Raw genomic sequence first — 18,218 nt, forward strand, 5'->3', positions numbered from 1 at the left:
TTCATGTTTTGAAGGGAGGCCACTGCACTGTCTGCCAATACCAGCATCCCCAGCCAGATGCACTATTGATATGCTATAGGTACCAATGATCATTCTGTATTAAGAGAAAAATGTAGCTATGACATTTTTAATGACCACAAAATAGTTTTTTTCCTGTGGTTTCTCTCTTTGCTGTTCAAAGAACCAAAGTCAAAGAACCGGAAACAATGGTCAGCCTTGTGGAAAACTAAGGCTGCCAGGTCATACAGTTTTAGTCAGAGAAAAAGTGTTTACCTGCATGCATATCTTCAACTGGGCAAAACTGGGGATGAGACAGTTGCCCTTCCCTCCTGTACATTTCCAGAACAGAAACTGCATAAACAGAGAGAGGAAATAGCATGTGTCATTTTTTTGCAGGGAATCTGAAGATACTGCTCTTGCAGGAGATACAAGTCTCAAGCTCTCTTTCAACATGCTGAGGCCTGACAGAAGAGTAGATAATTTCCATGATGATATTTCCATGAGGTTATACAGAGACAGGAGGAGAACTTCTCCAAGGAGGGCAAAGGTTTCGGCCATCGGCCTCAGTGCAGTAATTCACAGCTCGGAACGCCACCACAACCAATGCCAACAATGTGGAAGTGCAGAAAGCAAATGAACCAAATGTTACCACCAGAGAGCACCTCACCAGGAAGCAGAGCACATCTTGGTCCCAGGGTTTGGATGGGGTGATTATTCCTCTCTGCCCTCTGCAGAAGGAAGCTTTGCTCCTGCCCCCAGCAGCACCGCGCTGGCAGTGGAGCTGTGCCGGGCACTGCGCAGGCACCACGGCACAGGCAGGGGCTCCACTGCAAGCTTTGTGCAGCCTTCTCTGCACTGACACCAGGCCACAGAGCGTCTCCAAGATAAGGACAGCAAGCTGGAGTTTGTTTTTAAATTCACAGCAAGCCAGTGCAAAGAGCAGAGAATATGTTCGATGCATTTATCATAGCCTGTGCTGCTAAAGAGATTCAGTGAGTCTCCTAAATTAGTACAAGCTCCTGAATCCTAAAGAAACACAGGAGGGTCTTGTGAAGGAACGAAGGAGGCAGACAGTTTCTGCAATGGAAAACAGCAAATTATTTTCGTTAGAGGATTTTGGAGTTACTGAAGGATCATTTCTACTGGCAGCCAAGATACTAACAGCTATAAACATTATAAAATAGCAATTCAGCAGTTATTTCTTCAGTCACTCTCACTATGGGATGAATGTGATTTTAATTAATAAGCTTAATATCTTCAGTTGGATGGATTTCTGTTTTCTTCTGTGCTCTGTCTCCTCTTTATTTTTCCAAGCAATAACCTAAAATATAATGTACCGTCCAGAGTGTAATGGAGTGGACTAAAATATAAGAATCATAAAAATACTTGTTTACAATACAAGGTATGGATTAATATTAGCAAGTGTTTCAAAGCAGTGAAAGAACATTTGCAGCCCCCACCTTTATGATCAAGTAAATCCTAGCTTTATGCAGAAAATAATATTCAATAAGGAATACAATCTAAATCTTGAATTATATAAAAATCACAACACGTTTTTTCTGTTCTCCTCTAAAATTCAATAAATAGTTCAATAGATCATCTTTATTCCTTTCACCCTTCTGGGGAAAAAATGATTCTTAGGCAAAGAGCTTGCAGACGAAATTTCAATCTGAAAATAACCTTTATAGCTGAGTTATAAAACAATGAGAATAAGGGTTTATGATGTGAAAGTTGATGCAGGCTTTACTGCTTTGGCATGATTGTTGAAGCTGTATTAAAAATAAATATATTATTAAAAAAAAAAAAAAAAACAGAGAAAAACCACAGCCATTCTCTATCCTTTGACTAACTAATAGAAGCTGTATGCTATCACAGCCATATAACTCTAAAGTCTTAAACCACTCCGCCCTTATTATCTCTTCCAAAAGAAAAATGCTTATAATAATACATATATTGACTTTAGCTTTTTGTTCAATAACAAGATTTACTGCCCCACTCTTCAGTCAATTGTAACCTCTTTGGGTCAACAAATCTCGATACTGATCTCAATAGAAGTCAATACCTGCTTATTACTTACCTCCGCATTTAGACGCCTATCGCAAATTCTTATGGGCATCCCCCTGACAAGCAGAAATGAACACTTTCTCTTTAGTTTTTATACAAAATAGACTTATGTGCTTTTCACACAGTCATTTTTAAAGCCATGAGATGATGTTGTTGGAAAACAATATTATACATTTATTTCTGGAACTAAGATATAAAGTTGTTTGGCTTCTCTGTTGTTTCTTTAAAAATTCAGAGACCGACTTTCTTGCAATTCCTGCTTTTTTCTCCCATGTAAGATGTAACTCATCAATCTGATATTTTGGCTTGACCAATGGAGAATGGTAAATAAGAGTAGAATTGAAAAGCTATGTAATGATACGCAAACTACCATCTCAGAAGTTCAATGGAGAAACATATCAATCACTTTCTTAGTTGCATTTGTATGAGGTTAACATAAAAAATGAGGCTGAAAATCACTATCATACCTGCATTTGTGTATGAATTGATTCTGTACTTACATAGAGTCAATCTTTGTATAATCCATTTGGTACCTAAAGGGTCAAACATTTGCTATGAGAGGATAATCAAATCAGGATTTTATGTCTCATATGTGAACAGATTAAATGGGTATCTATTTACCATACAATCCAAAGGCTTGTATAAGAATCTTATCACAGAGTTGGACAATGAGAAATGCACTTTTAAAATACTGTCTCATTCGACTTGGTCTTGAAAATGGGATTTACTTACATCATGTGTGTAAGTAAATAGGAATTTGTTTTATTTCATAATGGAAACTGAGAAAATACCGGTACAGAAGTCTTGAACAGATGGCAAGGAAATGTCAGAAGTTATGTTCAAAAGTGCCTTTAGAAACATCTGAAGTACCTGCATCACTGTACTGGTCCTTTCCAGTTGTACTTGCAGTATAAGATTAGTTGTGTCAAACACAGCAGACAACAGTTGGAGCAATGACCCAAACCTTGAATACTATTATTTTGCTCTCTTGTCTTGAAATCTTCCTTTCAGAACATCACAAATGGCAATGAGAGTATTTGTACTTCCATCAATGGAAGGATGGCAAGAATGGAATGATAGAAAGAAAATAATGACTAGGAAAACTGTATACTGAAGACGTAAATATAAAATCAATTTTTAAGTTTTTCTTTTTAGCCAAGCCAGTGCAATTCATATAACAGTATGTAAGGCTTGCTTAATGTTGCACATTCCCATTGCTGTCCCATAACATTTGCATTATCCAAGGTAACATGAGGCTATGCAATCTGCTGTAACTGCTTTCTTGCATATGCCCATTAAATCCCAGAGTCTGAAAAACTTCCATAAACTGAAAATTTAGATGTGGTTCATGCACAGGAAATCCCATTCTCAAAGTATTGACACCAGGTTTGCATATACCATAGGGATAAATGTAATGTGATGCATGAGAGTCATGCCTGGACTTACCCAAGAACTGTATTTGACTAACAAGGTGAGCCAATTCAAAATTAAATAGTTTTTCAGGCTAAACAAAATCAATATTATTTATAGGATGTGATAGTAGGCCTGAAAAAAAAATTTCTAGCTTTCAAAAAATAGATAAAGCTATATTGATTTACAAAACATAAGGCATTAGGCTGCTCAGATACACAGAACTGTCATGTAAAAGATCTAGGTCAAGAAACACCAATAAAACTCCCATTCATCTCATTAGTCAAGAAGCATAGTGAAAGGTCAAGCAAGGTTAAAGGGCTCTGTCTAGTGTCTGATATTCCTGCAGGATGACAAGTTATTCTTTATGACCAGGTTTAATGACTATCTCCGACAATCCACTGAAGACTGTCAGCTCTCTGGGCTGAGGGGCTGCAGCAGGGAGGCACCAAGAGCCTCCATCACACCCTATCCCCAACCGTGGCTGACCCTCTGCTGAGCCCAGTCTAACGACAGTGCCATCATTTACACCCTCACATCTAGAGAACCGGATCTATAGGATGTTTTGATCTAAACCACACATGGATACATAACTAGGAGACAAGGTAAACCCACCCTCCTCACCCCATTCTCTCTGCTGTGGATCTCCATGAGAAGGAGGAGTGCAAATGTGCTGCTGAAGAGCTGACAGAGTGGGATGAAGCCAGGAGTTATAATCAAAAACGTATACAACCCAGAGCTGCTGCATGGAACTTCTCTGTGCATACCAGGAAATAGAGCAAAGCTCCATTTAACAGGGAGAAAATGTTAAAAGTAAATTACAATAGCTCCCACAGAGTAGAAGAATCCAGGATTTGGTTTCTGTTCTAGCGAATGGTGAGGATTGTATTTATTGAACCTGACTGTAGTACATTTCATTCACAGGAACTGATATTAGCAAAACAATCTCCAAATTAAAACATTAGTGCATTTTTATGTGATACTGTTTAAAGTGTGTAGACTTTGGATACCATAATGTGAAAGATGAAGGATATAATGCTGTAATATGAAGGATGACAATAATTAACACAGATGAAGTACTGATAGAAACACAGCAGAAATTTGACAAAGATCAGAATAAGAGAAAGTGAAGGAAAGAGAGGGACACTAAAAGATATTTCTTGAGGGCAAAACTAAGGTTAAAGGATGGTCATTAATGTGTTACTGATGCTCCACAGTTATAGTGAGGCCTGTGCAAGTGAATATAAAATAAATGCTATATATACTAATAATAGTTGTGTAGCACCAGCTAGATGCAAAGAGGCAGAGGACAACAGGAAGACTGGTCTAAGAACAGAGACATTCTGCCCTGATTGTGGCAAAGACCTTGGAAAATGCTCGGAGGGAAGAAATCTCCATGGAGATTCACGAAAGCTGTTCCTTATTATTATTTTGAGGAGATATTTCTAGCCCTGCACAAGCCCCGAGGCCCATTCACATTTCCCAAAAAACCTTGAACATGAAATCTAACTTTGAAATGGGAAGAGCTAAATGTAAGTGGTGGTTTACAATTTTCTGAGGGAGGATGTGGGCTATTTACAGATCTGTATGTGCAGTGGCATCACAGCCCTGCTACCACGCCATGGTTCCAGCTTTGTGAACCCATCTTGTCCAAGAATCTCCTGAGAATTTACGGTATCACGTCTCCACCCATCAAGTTCCAGGTTTGGTTTCAAAGTATCTTCATGTTAGATTATTGTACTAACAGAGAATTCTGGAACAGTGTATTTATAACCCAGAGATGAACAGAGAGAGGCAAATACAGAATTCCTTGGTTTACTCTGTGCTAACATACACACCTAATTTTTTGAAACAGAGTTCAGTTGGTCAGGTTATAAACCACTGTCACTATTTGTAAAACCTGAGGTCCCTCACTAATTCCTATAGCTGCAGGATTAATAGGACTGATTATGGCTAGCATTTGACTTGATGATACTTTAGTTGAAAATGTTCAGTTGTATTGACGATTTTCTACCATCAATCTTTTAGATGACAAGAGATGATGAGGTTGATGGAGCTACCAATGCAGCCAAATTTTAAATGGGGTTTTGACTGCAAGGGTTATTGTTATGGGAACCTCTCAGGTTCCTGCACATATTTCACTGGCAGAAAGAAAAAATTACTATTGTGTTATGTATTCTGTTCAAGTTTCTCACTTTGAAATAGTTATGATTGTCATCCTTGGCCAGGTTTAAATTGACATTTTTATCACAACACTCCTGGCATGGTACTGCAAGTTACTTGCTTGTGAGTAGTTATCAGCTGGCAAAAATTTAAAGGGAGGTTGGCTGATTAAAATTATATACCAAGAGCTATATGAAAGCAACAAAATAACCAAAAGCAGCCAAAGGGAGCAAGGATTCTTTAAAAAAAAAAAGAAAAAAATCTTTTCAGAGAAAGGAAAATTATACATGCAAAAGTCATAAATCGCACATCTTCATTTAATATTTTATAATCAAAAAGCTAATAATTAAAACTGGGAGGGTTAGGTCAGTCAAGTTTTACAGCTGAGCGCACTTCCTGAGCATGCCCAAATCAACACTTATGAGATTAATTTATAAGCTCTTCAAATTCTGAATCTCCAAGGTTTATGCTGTCTGTGCATTGTTTGCATAATGCAGTTTTATACTACTAAAGCACTGTAAAGGGATTATTTTCATATTCAGCATATTAAAGATACAGCACAATTCATAGATATCGTACTGTGTTCATGCCTGAGATAGCAGGTACAGCGTCTCGCATTCTGATTATCTACGAAGCAAATGTAGAAACGTGGATGTTTTGGGAGAGAGTGTATCCTTAGTGAAATTAATTCCCCAATGGTTTTATTAAAGTCTGCAGATTACATTATTTTCCCATCATATTTGAAATATTGCACTTCCTTAATGCTTGCTCTAACCCATGGCAAGCCATCTTCCCTGGGGTGTCTAGACATGGTGTCTTAGATTTATGTGTATGATCTCAGTGTGTTACAACATCACTCCTGACTAATGCATTATTACAATACTTACATATATTCCCAAGTGTCACTGTTTTGATTAAAAAATCACCAATCTGCATATGCACACCATCTGTGCTTCAGAGAAGCAAAACATGCAGGATAACATTTGCCTTACTCCAAAGGAAATTCAGATACTACTGAAAAAACAAATGGGAACCCTTTCTTATGTTTTGTTTTGCAAGGCAACAAAGAAAATGAATACTGTTTCTACAAAACAATAGTCCATGCCTCTGACGCTTTAAAACATAAGCTTTTTCCACTCTACACAGTAAGGAGATTTACCTTTAGTGAAAACACGCAAACGATCTGCCCTTTTAGAGATAGCAAATAACATGGAAGGGAAACGTACTGCTGCAATGAATTTTAAAAATCTCAGCTCAGATGCAAGAACAGGGGACTTTTCAGCAGAAGGGAATGTAGTCAGCAGCGAGTCCTTTCTCAGCTGAAAGCTGCAAGAGTGGTTGTAAAAGATGAATGAGGCCCTTGCTTACTGGGGTGAAATGCTTTTAAAGGACAAGAATCTGCTTATCTTTGATTGATTGCTCAGTCTGATACTTTCCTTTATAAAGTTTATTGACTACAAGCCCATAAATCAAAGAAAAACAAATCACAGGTTCAATTTGGGGGGCATTGACATCCTGCCATCTTGCAGCAATAGCTTAGAAGTCACAGGGCAGGGAAGAGGAGGGATAGAGGGGACTCATGGAGACAAAAGCATTTATTTCAGGCAAACCATTATTTAAAATGTTTGTAAATGATAATTCATTTGTGCCCTACCACATCTTTAAGTCAAGAGAAAAATGCAGACAACCAAGCTACCCAGATTATTATTCCAAAATCCTTAAATGCAGAATTTACAATTAACAGACATAATTCTCACTGTGCTGTTGCACGTCTCTCTGGTTCTGTGAGATTACAGTCACATTCCCACGCATTCCTCACCCGCTGTAAGAATGTTATATTTACAATTTAAACTATCAAAGCAAGACTCAGATTTCTTTCAGGTGGCTTTGAGGGCTTGGGAAACTCAAAATCTGTGTACTGAAACACCCCATACAGTTGCATGTAAGGAAAGCACTAGCCATAGATCTTTCTCATATGGGACATACAGTATAATATGACAGCATGATAATACAGATTAATTTGTGCTGTTGAACTTGACACACTATTCTATTGTGTCTTCTTTGAAAGTCAGCACTCAGGTCACTAGAACATCTGGTGTTTAACAAAAAAATCCCATTCTGAAGTGCTAAATGTGTTGAAACAAATGGTACTGTACTATCATTATACAGCGCAACCTCACTGCTAGGGGTCTAATTTCAAGGCTACCCTGACTGATCTACATTATTATTAGCAGCTTTGTAATTCACATCTTGCCACAGTACACAAAATACCTAATTATCAAAAGTAGCCTTTTAAAAGCTGGATTGTGTTCCATGTAACTGGGACTGACTGTCACTTTCTTTCCATTTTATCTTTGGAGACATCTGGAAGGGCTAAGCCTGCACAGTGCTGAACATCCTGGCCTTGACCCAGCAGAGCACTTCAGCATTCACATGCATTTGTATACACAGATAGCCTCTATAAAGCAAGACATGCTTTTAGGTTACATATGTGCTAGCCCACCTTGTCAAGTGTATGAACTAGGTTCACCACATCAGCTGGAAATTGCACAGTGCTCAGTATTGTATCTGGTCCATCTTATAACCTGTTACTTTCAGCTTGTGCTCAAATCTTTCATAGTGGTCAGCTCTGGGAAAGGCTGATGCAACCTTTTAGGAGAAGGCTGAAGACTGGGAAGACAATTGGTAGCAAAGAGTAGCAGCTTTGTTTCACAGGAGTATTTACATGCAAAAGGTCATGACTGTGCCCTAGAAGGTATCCCAGCCTCACTTCCCCTCTGACACCACTGCCATCCCCATGCCTCTCTACCACCACTCTGCAAGCTCTCTGTTTCCTGCAGAGATTCTCCATGTAACCAAACATACAGTTTGTGTTGGTAGGATCTTGGGGAATCTCACAAAGCTTCCGTGGGAAGGATTAAGCATTTATAGGGGTCTGATGACCTTTACCTGACCTAAAGCAGGTCACAACATCAATTAGCACTTCAGCTTCCCCAGTTAGTACGGATACACAGAACCCAAGCTGGGCTCTTCCAACTGTGCCGTGAGTCACAGTGGGCTGATTCTCCCCTGCTTCAGAAACCTGGAAATTTATGTCCCAGCAAAACAATTATGAAATGCTACTACTCTACCTTTTCACCTAATTTGCCCTCGCTCTGCAAGCAGAAAGAAATTAGCCCTGAGAAACACACTAGTAGCCAAGTACTGTGCATCTGACAATACCAACATTTTTTTAATAAGGTGAAAGAAAATCTTCACTATCAAGAGCATGGAAAATTACTATAGGTATCTATGAACTAAAACATGTGAGTCTCAATGCCTGACAAAGGACCAATACCTTCAGCTGCGGAGAAAAAGGAGTACAGCAAAGGCGAAAGCGCAGGTGTATTTACAAAGAGCAAGGGATGCGCACGCTGAGCCAAGCAAAGATGGGGCAACAGGAAGAGGCTCAAGGTCGTTCAGCACAGGAAAGTAATGACACAGGAAAGTAATAGCCCAGAAAATGCCTTTGACTCACAGCAGGGCTGGAGGAGAAGGTATCTGTTACGCTGTGGCTTAAGCCCAGGCGAAGTAATTTCCAGTTGTTTTAAATAAGATTTCTGCTATGAGGTCCCAGCTGATCTCCATGAGAAGTTTATTTATAGTTACTGAAAAGAAGAAAAAAAAAATTACGCCACTGAATGAGAAGACAGCATTAAGCAATCAGTCACTAAAGACCTAATCTCATTAACTCCTTCTAAGATTTCAGCCATCAGTCTATAGTTGGCAGCTAGTGGAGAACTGAGTACAATGAGACCTCTTTTAAACATTAGTTTTTCAGGCCATCTTCCTAATCTTTTATACTTGCTTGTTCTGCAGTTTCTTAGAAGCTACAAGTGCTGAAGGAAGTAGAGAAAATCTAGAAAAAAATATAACCTGCTCTCCTATGCAGCTTCATGCCGCTGGGTCAGTGATTTACAAAGACAAGGTCCTGCTGCAGGGAAGCTAAATGGAGTTCATTATGGACATGGAAGTTAGCAGGGCCAAAAAGGTGAGGCTCTAGGAAAGAGGATGAAATAAGAGCCTAACAAGTGTGGATTTTACTTCCTCGGTGCAATAAGGACAGCTTTTAACTACCAACTACTCTAAAAGATAATATATCTAGACAACAGTTCCTTTAAGATAGGTATTGTTCCTATATACTACAACCATACTGTTTTGCATATACTCAGGAAAATAAAAATCATAATGTATTACTTAAAAAATTCTGTGTTGTGCTGCAATGAGAATCTTTGATTTGCAGACTGAAAATTTGGAAAAATTAGTAAAATGGAAGCAGTTAAGTGGAGTGGAATGATGCCATTAAACCTAGATAGGGACATCAACCTCAAACCCCCACAAATCTATGAGTTTGTCACCAGTGCTCAGTGCCTTGGGAATGCCAGTGCTTCCTGGGGGTACTTCCTAGCAGCTGCAAACTTTCCGGAGAGGGAAACCAGACAGCTTGTTCCTACGGCACTGACAGAGCCTGGAACTACAGCCAGCACACACCGAGATATGAGAGGATTTTCTTGGCCCTGAAGTCTGCAAGCAATAGCCTGTGTCTTGCTCACAGGTAATTTTTGGCCACACAGTGCAGTACTGGGTGCCTGGGCAACACTACAAGGATCAGCTCTCACAGGGTGTTGTATTTTCTCCCTCATATGTCAGTGACTAATCTTTCTTTCAGTACTTCTGGTTTAGGCCATTTCCACTTTGATTTTACACTGGCACTAAACCCACAGTCATCAGAGAACCTGAAGTTTTCTGCTACAGCTGCCAGTGTCCTGTATTACCAGAGTCCAGATGGCTTTATCACAAGCCTCCCACAGAGATGTTAGAGTAGCTGGCTGTCAGTTGGTGACATGAGACTGGCTACTGTAGAAGTTGCTTGTAAGTGGGGCTCACCTGCAGAAGACGTATGAGATGGTAAGGCTAGAAAATCAAGTACATCTCAAAACAAGTTACCTGGTTAACCTCAAAAAATCAGGCCCAAAGCAGTTATGAAAAGTCAATAAGATGTATGCCAACATCTTGTTTATTTATTTGTTGCTAATATTTCATTGTGATATAAATAATTCTTTTGAATTAATAATTATAATTCCACTTTTGGGGGGAGGGGACTTCAGGTCTTTTATGAGATACTATCTAGGACATGATCTCTTCTAAGCAGCCCTTATAACAGGCAGGAAATATCAGATGTAAGAGTAAATTAATGTGATATTAACTTGCTTCCAACAGCTTGTTAATGGAAGTGAATGCAATAAGCATCACATCCGAGAAGGGGGAAACTGTCCCCATTTGTACTGTTGTGCAAACCAAACCTCAAAATAAAGGAAGAGCTGCTTACCGCAAGCATCCCTGAGCATGCCTGAACAACTGCAGTCTCAGCAGAGAAGACAGAGATGAAACAACACAAGCCCAAGTAAACTAGGCAAGAAGAAAAAGGAACTGATGGAAAAAAATGTAAATCATTAAGATAAGAATTTTGATTATGCTTCCTACGACTTTAGAGCCACGCTGGGGCTGGTACAGCCCCAACAGTCCTCTGCGATTTAAAATTCTTAAGTATTTGGGTGAAAACCTGTCTTGTAATAGCAAAAAAACCCACCAAACCCAAAACCAAATAATATCCAAATAATTGCAAATAACTACCATACTGGTACATGGTGATAATCATTATAAGAATATTGCTAAACCATGTAAGATATTGAAAATATCATGCTTTTACCTTTGCTCCCATTGTTACATACTCTCAGACTTGAAGAGAATGGAGAATCTAGTTTGTTATTTTGCTCAGATAAGAACAGTTATAAAAATAGATTAACTGTCAGTATCATGAATTAATATCACAAAAATACAGAGGCTCAAGTAATAGGCTTAGGCCATAAGCAAAGGAGCAAGAACACAAAGCTTATGCTTTGACCTGGGAAAGCATAGCCATATCACTAGTGCAGAAAAATGCTTACCTAAAATGAAATTTGTATTTAATAATTCTGTGTGCTTTTAAAATCTACATTTTGTTTTGTTCTACATAGTGATAGCTTTTGATGTTAAACCATAACGTACCAGCTACAAAAGCTGATACTCAAGTTAAAAATCTACAGCTTCTAGTTCATGCTTTCAAGGTTTTTTTCTTTTCCCTCCTTTTTTTTTTTTTAAAGAACCTCTGAACGTCTAAATGATAACATTTTTCAAGTAGCTGCTCCTTCCCTGGAGTTGAACAAAATAGAAAAGATCAAAGTTAGTGCGATCTTGTTCAAAGGTGAAGAGGTGAAATCTTATGTGTGCTGGAGGATCAGAGCAAAGAGAATCGTACAATGCTTAGTGTGCGACACCTGAAGCCCACTTTCATCAAGGTACCTCATTTTCATCTGAATTCAGAATGTATCTCATTTAATGGTAAAATAAGGAACAGCATAGGATTAGCTTGGTTACAAAGAAGATAAGCCCTTGCTCAAGACTAAAAAGTAAACATCAATAAAAGGTGAAAGTGGTCAATTTTTTTTTAGAATTACTAAATTCACCATGTTAAATTCTATAGTCCTTCTTTAAGTAACATCTATATAATTGAGTAAAATGAAGCCATTACACCCACGATGTTTCAAGAATCACGATGCTGTTGATAGTTGAGTTTCTTGAAAAAACTCCACCATGTTTTGAAGGGGGTTGCAGAGAGGGACATCTAAAAAGGGTATGTTTTTTCCATAAAATCTTCATGTGACTGATGTGCCCTGACATAATGTATCACAATGAAATACAGCTGCCAAAAAAGAACTTCAAATTAAGCCCTTTTCTGGAGTAAGGAGAAAAAAAAAGTGATAAGAAAATAGGTACCTTTTCAGCAAAAGCTTTTAAAGCTTTAAAAGCACAGCAAGTAAAAAAGTAAAAAAGTTACCTCAATTTTGTCTAAGTAACTAGAAGCTAAATGGGGGGGAAAGGGTATAGAAAATAATGCTCCAGCCTCTGTGAGAATTGGAGACATCCTGAGCACAAGACACTGTTACACAGGAATAAAGGAGGATTTTAATATCCTTATCCTACCTTGGCATTTTCAAACTCATGGAAGACTCACTTTCAAAGCATTGGGAATTGCGCTACATTATGCTAATAATGCTGGTCTGTTTTAGCATAAACCCGGACTTACACATGGCAAAGAGGTCACAAACATGCAAACGTTCAGAAGCTGAACAGTCACATTTCACTTTTTGCTTTTTGACTACATAGATTTTCTTTTTCATATGTCTCTGGGCTGTTGCTATAGGGCTGTCCTAAATTCCAACCTCTACTTCGTTGCCCAAAAGCAATAAGTATTATGTATATATTGTCTATTACAGGTCAAACCTTGACCTGAAAATCAGGTCTCCTCAGGACTACTATAGAAGTCTTTTATACACAGCCCTCTTAGGAGCAATCCCACACAGCTACCTGCCAAAGCATGTTTGTCAGGGATTCACTCAGCACATCCACACCCAAATTCCCACCTTTGTTTTCGTTGAAGCTTCACATAAAATCTGATAAAAAAAAGTGTTAAGTCTTCCAGTGTTAGGTCCAGAAAATGAACTGCTGGAAGCAGAGCATGTGCAGATGCCAGGGTCTGCTTGCTGGGCATGAACTGAGGTTCAGGAACAGAACAGAGACAAAGGTGATGAGACACTCAAAGAAGAAAAATAAAGAAAGCTCATGCAGGCTACCTCCAGCATAATATATGTGCATTATTAGACTAGATGCAGCTGAACCTGTCACCAAACTACTATCTCATACTAGGTCAGAAATTATGTCATTCAAACTTCAATACCTCCCAGATTGTCAATTGTCACACATTTCTAATGGTTTTCCTCTTGGCTACATAAACATCCACTTCCCATCTATCACAAAGTATGATCTAAGATACATACAAGCAGGTCCCAAAGGGGTGACACAACATGCTGGTTCACACATTTTAGCACAGGGCTTAGAGGAGAGAAATGAAGCTCTTATCATTTCCTCTTTATCTGTGTTTCAGGTCACCATTTCTTATTTTACATTTGGGGTGCAGAAAGAATTGATCTATTGTCCTACATGTGTTGCCAGTCTTCTGCAGTTAATCTGAGGAGATAACTGTGAAAGTGCTGCAGGCAGACTAAATCTCTTGATGACAAGGAACCTCTACATGTTTCATTAGCAACATTACATTGACATATCTAAGGATCAGTCATGTTATGCAGCATGCAGTGGCTGACTTGCAAACCAAGATTGTGCTGCCTGTGTGTCTCTATGAGTTCGCTCTTGCATTTGGGTAACAAGTAGGCCATTGTATTTGCTGCTTTGAAAGGGCTCACCTGCTGGAATTTCAGACTTCTTCTGAAGTGCTCCACAGAACTGGCTTCAGGTATTTCTTTTAACCAAAAAGAATCTGCAGCGGTCAGATTCTTTCAGCAAACCTCCAAAGCTACCCCACACACCAATGCTTTATGTAAGTCATGAACAATGTGCTGCAAGCACAAAGATGGCTTTTAGTCACCAAAGACTATGCTGACAGCACTGTGTTCTGAGGCGTAGCTTCTCCTTCCTGCGCAACTGTCCCGTTCATCCGCACAAGAGAAACACGTGGCCAGTCACTGTTCTGCTACTCGCGACAGTCTCACAAGGTAGGATCATAGATCAGATGTATTGTACTGTTATTGTTCCTGTCTGTATTTGTATTTGTTATGGACTATAAACCCTGATGATCCCATGAAGGGCTGTGACCATGAATCCCAATTGGCTGAGCAGTGCTATTTCATGGAGGGGCGAGTCCAGCGGTAATGAATTCAGTCAACATAATGATTTCAGTTTCACCGCACTGCTCCGCTTCCTGGGAACCTGCAGAAGATGAGTGACTGTGTCACAGTCATAAATTCAGACACATACAATGCTAAAATTTCTTACAGAGCTTTAAGTCCCTGTGAAATGTCAGACTAATAAATATGATGATTGTATTTGCTATTTGGCAAAAATATTAATTAACCTGGAAAAGTTAATAAAAATATATTCCTCAAAATTATGCAACAGAAAATTTTTTTTTTCCCATTCATGGTTATATGAATGCAAAATGCCATGGATTCTTCATCTTTAATACCTAAGGGATTTTCAAGCATATTGCTTCCATAAAACTTGGTTCATCAGTACAGTACACAGCCCAGATATGCATATTTAATTACTCTGAAAGTAATTTACTTGTACAGATGGTGGTATTAGAAGGTCTTACTTCAATTTAAATTACTTCTATTTGAAAAATAATGTTATTTTGCTATGAATCTTGAGTGAAGAATTCACTCTTATTATAGATGAATAATACTTGACAACTGTAATTAATCTGTGACTAATCTAATACTTCCTGGATAAACATTTTCTTTCCCATTTTACAAATAATCAAAGCATCCTCTTTCCAGGAGGCTGATCCAGTAGCATTTCATATCGAAACCTGTTTACTGGAAGGGACCACAGCATGCTTTTGGGGCACATGAATAAAAAGCCACAGAAGAGTTTGTTGAACACTCCCGAGACTTCCCAAGGTAAAGAGATGTTTCAAAATTTTTTGCATCTTTCTGTAAGATTAAGTAGGGATTAAAGCAAAAGGATGCATTTCAGGAAAGTACCTACCAGGCACAAGATCTCAGGAAAATAGCGACTTGGTGTGAATATTGGGAGTTTGGGAGAATCTTTAATGGGAAAGGATCCAAAATATCCTGGGCAGCGAGCTCCCTCAGCAGAGCCATGTGGAATACCCACTCCATCGCTGCTGTGGTCCCCTGCCTGCAACACCCAAATAACAGCAATTCCCAGGAGCAAGCACGTGGCAGAGGTAGGGAAAGCTAGCAGCATACTGCATTAAGTCTTACACACTTCCTGGGAAAACACATCTGCTTCTCAAGTGAGATTGTTTTCTTGTACAGCACTCTAAAAGGTCTACATGTGTTTGTTAGACTTCCTTCAGTGAATGTCCATCTTTATTAAAGCAATGGCTATCTCGAAGGGGGCTGACATGGTTGCTATGGTAAGCATTCATGTTTTATTGAAGACTAAATGGCCACAACCCACATAAAGGGCTCCCGAGTGGCCCTAAAATGTGCTCTGCCTTCCCTTTCCACCACCTTTCTCCTCAGGACAAAACAGTTTTTTGACAGCTGATCTGATTTTGAGAGCCTACCCGGAATAAGGCACTTTGTCCCTTCTATCTATGTAACTTTAACCTTGTAGTCTGGATTTAATGCAACAAACCCTGTGGAACTGATTCAGAGAGCTGGAAAGCATCCGAATTTCCCACAGAGTTTTTGGAGGAATTGGAGATGATGGGTGAGCTGAGCCGCTGTAAGACTGCTAGAATTACATGCCTTTGTCACATTAAAACTGGGGGACAGGGGGCAGGGAGGAAAAATCTCACTGGCTGGACCAGCAATGCTGCACAGCCCAAGCTGATCATACAGCCTGGAGTGCAAATGTTTAACCCAGGCAAGGCAACTCGGGTGCTGGAGGAAAGAAAAGGAACAGGACACATCACCCCACAAGCAAATCTGCTCCTGCTATAGCATAGTCTGGCATTCAATTCAATATAGCTATAGTCTGGCTATAGTCAATTTACAGATTGATTTTCTTTTTATTTATCCTAATTAAGAAAAAACTTCACCTCCTTTGTCTTGCATATATTTACACAGAATTTTCAATAGCACCTTTTTCCAGGAAATCTAAGCACATTTGCTTTCACTGAGTATAAAAAGGGTGGTGGTCACATTCACATTATCCAACCCACTGCTTCAGTCTCTGGGTGTCAGAATTGCACCAAGCGGTGCCTGCAGACACTCCTTGCACTGTTGTGCAAGGAATGCTTGGAACAGGGCAGTGTTCCTGGGCTTCTTATCCATAACATTTCAACCATGCTTTTCTCAAAGGCATTTCTCACCAAGTGTTATCTCTCTTGAAGGGAATGTGATCCTTACATGTCCTCTTCATAGCCAAAGTGACCCCACAGGCTCTTCAACACGACTACCATCCCATTCCTCCAAACACACTGGCACACTGGCTTTAACCCTTCAAAGACCCATGACAGCCACGTGCAAAAGCCAGAGGTCCAGCATCGGATCAAAGTGTGCCTGCCCAGGCACAGGTGCCGGGTTAGCAGCTGGTGGTGAACAAGCTGGGGAGGGCAAGGATGGCCCATGTCTGTACCCAGAGGGTAGGTGGGGAGGCTGAGGTTGTAAGTAACGGTCCTGTAGAAGTATAGGAATGAGGGAAGGTGAGTCAGGATTCTGGAGAAGAGGGGGAGTAAACAGATGAAAACCATAGGATGGCTGTGGCTAAGCTGCTCTCAATTACGATATTTCTCTTTTTAAGTACACCCTTTTAAAGCATGGGAATTCAAGGCTCCAGTTTGTATTTTATAACACAGAGCCAAAAGCCCAAAACAGAAGAAGCATCTTAACAGTTCTGTCCCTTATTTTCATACAAATTCACACACATGAACTCATACGCATATAAAGTCAGCCTCAAACACAAGATCCATGGTAAGTTTTTCAACAAAATAATCCTTTAGACACTGATAAATCAAGCAACAACAACACAGGGATATCATAGCATCGCTAAAAATGTCACCACAGTTAACAAGCCTGCTTGCTTCAACAAAAAATATTGGTGAATAATTATCTGTCAGTTAGCACGTTAAGAAAAACATGAGTGGTGCTCCTTGCCCAAAAATGATGGGAGTGGAAACATTGTTTTCTTGCCAGGTTATTTTCATTTCAGGAAGAGAAATAACCAGGGGAAACATGGAGAGAAGACTGAATAACAAGAAGCAATATGAGGGAAAGAAATCCTTCATAATTATGCCAGTGCCTCTGCCTTTCTCACGATCAGATTCCTCTCCTGTACCACACTGCGCCAAACCACTCACATGCAGGTTTATCCACCAGATGAATCAACACAGTGGCACACAGATTCAAGCGTACATCAGAGGCACAGAGGAGGTGTTTGATATTGTATTTATGAACAAATCGGAGACAAGAGCTTGGTGGGGGGGTTTTTTTGGTGGAGGAGAAGTAAGGGAAATAAGATTGTATGCCAGCTTGAGAGAAAAAACATCTCATTATCTTTTTAAAATTTGTATTAACCACAGACTCTGTTCAGCTTCATTCTCCAAGTGATAAATTAAAACAGCACACAAGCAATCTGTAGATTTGTTTCTTTATCCATCACTCGGAAAATACAGTATGAAAGACTGCCTGCACTATTCCAGGCTCCTACATCCATCATAATGCTACACACAGGGGTAGAGGGGCTGAACTGGGGCACAGTGTGCTGCCTGCAGCACACAAAGGTAGCCCCAGGTGCCAGCAGCCAAGCACAGCCAAGTACCATCATCCCGGTCAAGTGCAAAACTCCTCCCTAGCATAGGAAAAACTCCATTTTGGGCAATCTCACCACAGTAATTCCTTATTTTACTTTCCTAAAGCAAAACCAACTGATTTTGTTCACAGGCCACCAGGTGCGACCACAAGCCATCACAACCTCACAGCTGCCTGGCAATTTCCCTGAAAACAGCCCACGAA

General features: G+C 39.6%; 1 long non-coding RNA gene across 4 annotated transcripts in view; it reads right to left on the minus strand.

The window, feature by feature from the left end:
- LOC135418893 (uncharacterized) overlaps window positions 1-18,218 on the minus strand; it is a 75,721-nt gene that overhangs the window by 41,189 nt on the left and 16,314 nt on the right. Inside the window, exons 3-5 of one of the 4 annotated variants that reach the window (XR_010432726.1) lie at window positions 11,006-11,085; window positions 9,155-9,284; window positions 274-351 (exon numbers count right to left, since the gene is read on the minus strand). This is a non-coding gene — a long non-coding RNA (uncharacterized LOC135418893). Of the gene's footprint in view, window positions 1-273; window positions 352-9,154; window positions 11,086-18,218 lie in introns of all 4 variants that reach the window. The other 3 variants (XR_010432724.1, XR_010432725.1, XR_010432723.1) reach the window with 3 other exon arrangements.

This window comes from Pseudopipra pipra, chromosome 9 (genome assembly GCF_036250125.1).
Source record: "Pseudopipra pipra isolate bDixPip1 chromosome 9, bDixPip1.hap1, whole genome shotgun sequence".
Taxonomy (NCBI): Eukaryota; Metazoa; Chordata; class Aves; order Passeriformes; family Pipridae; genus Pseudopipra; species Pseudopipra pipra.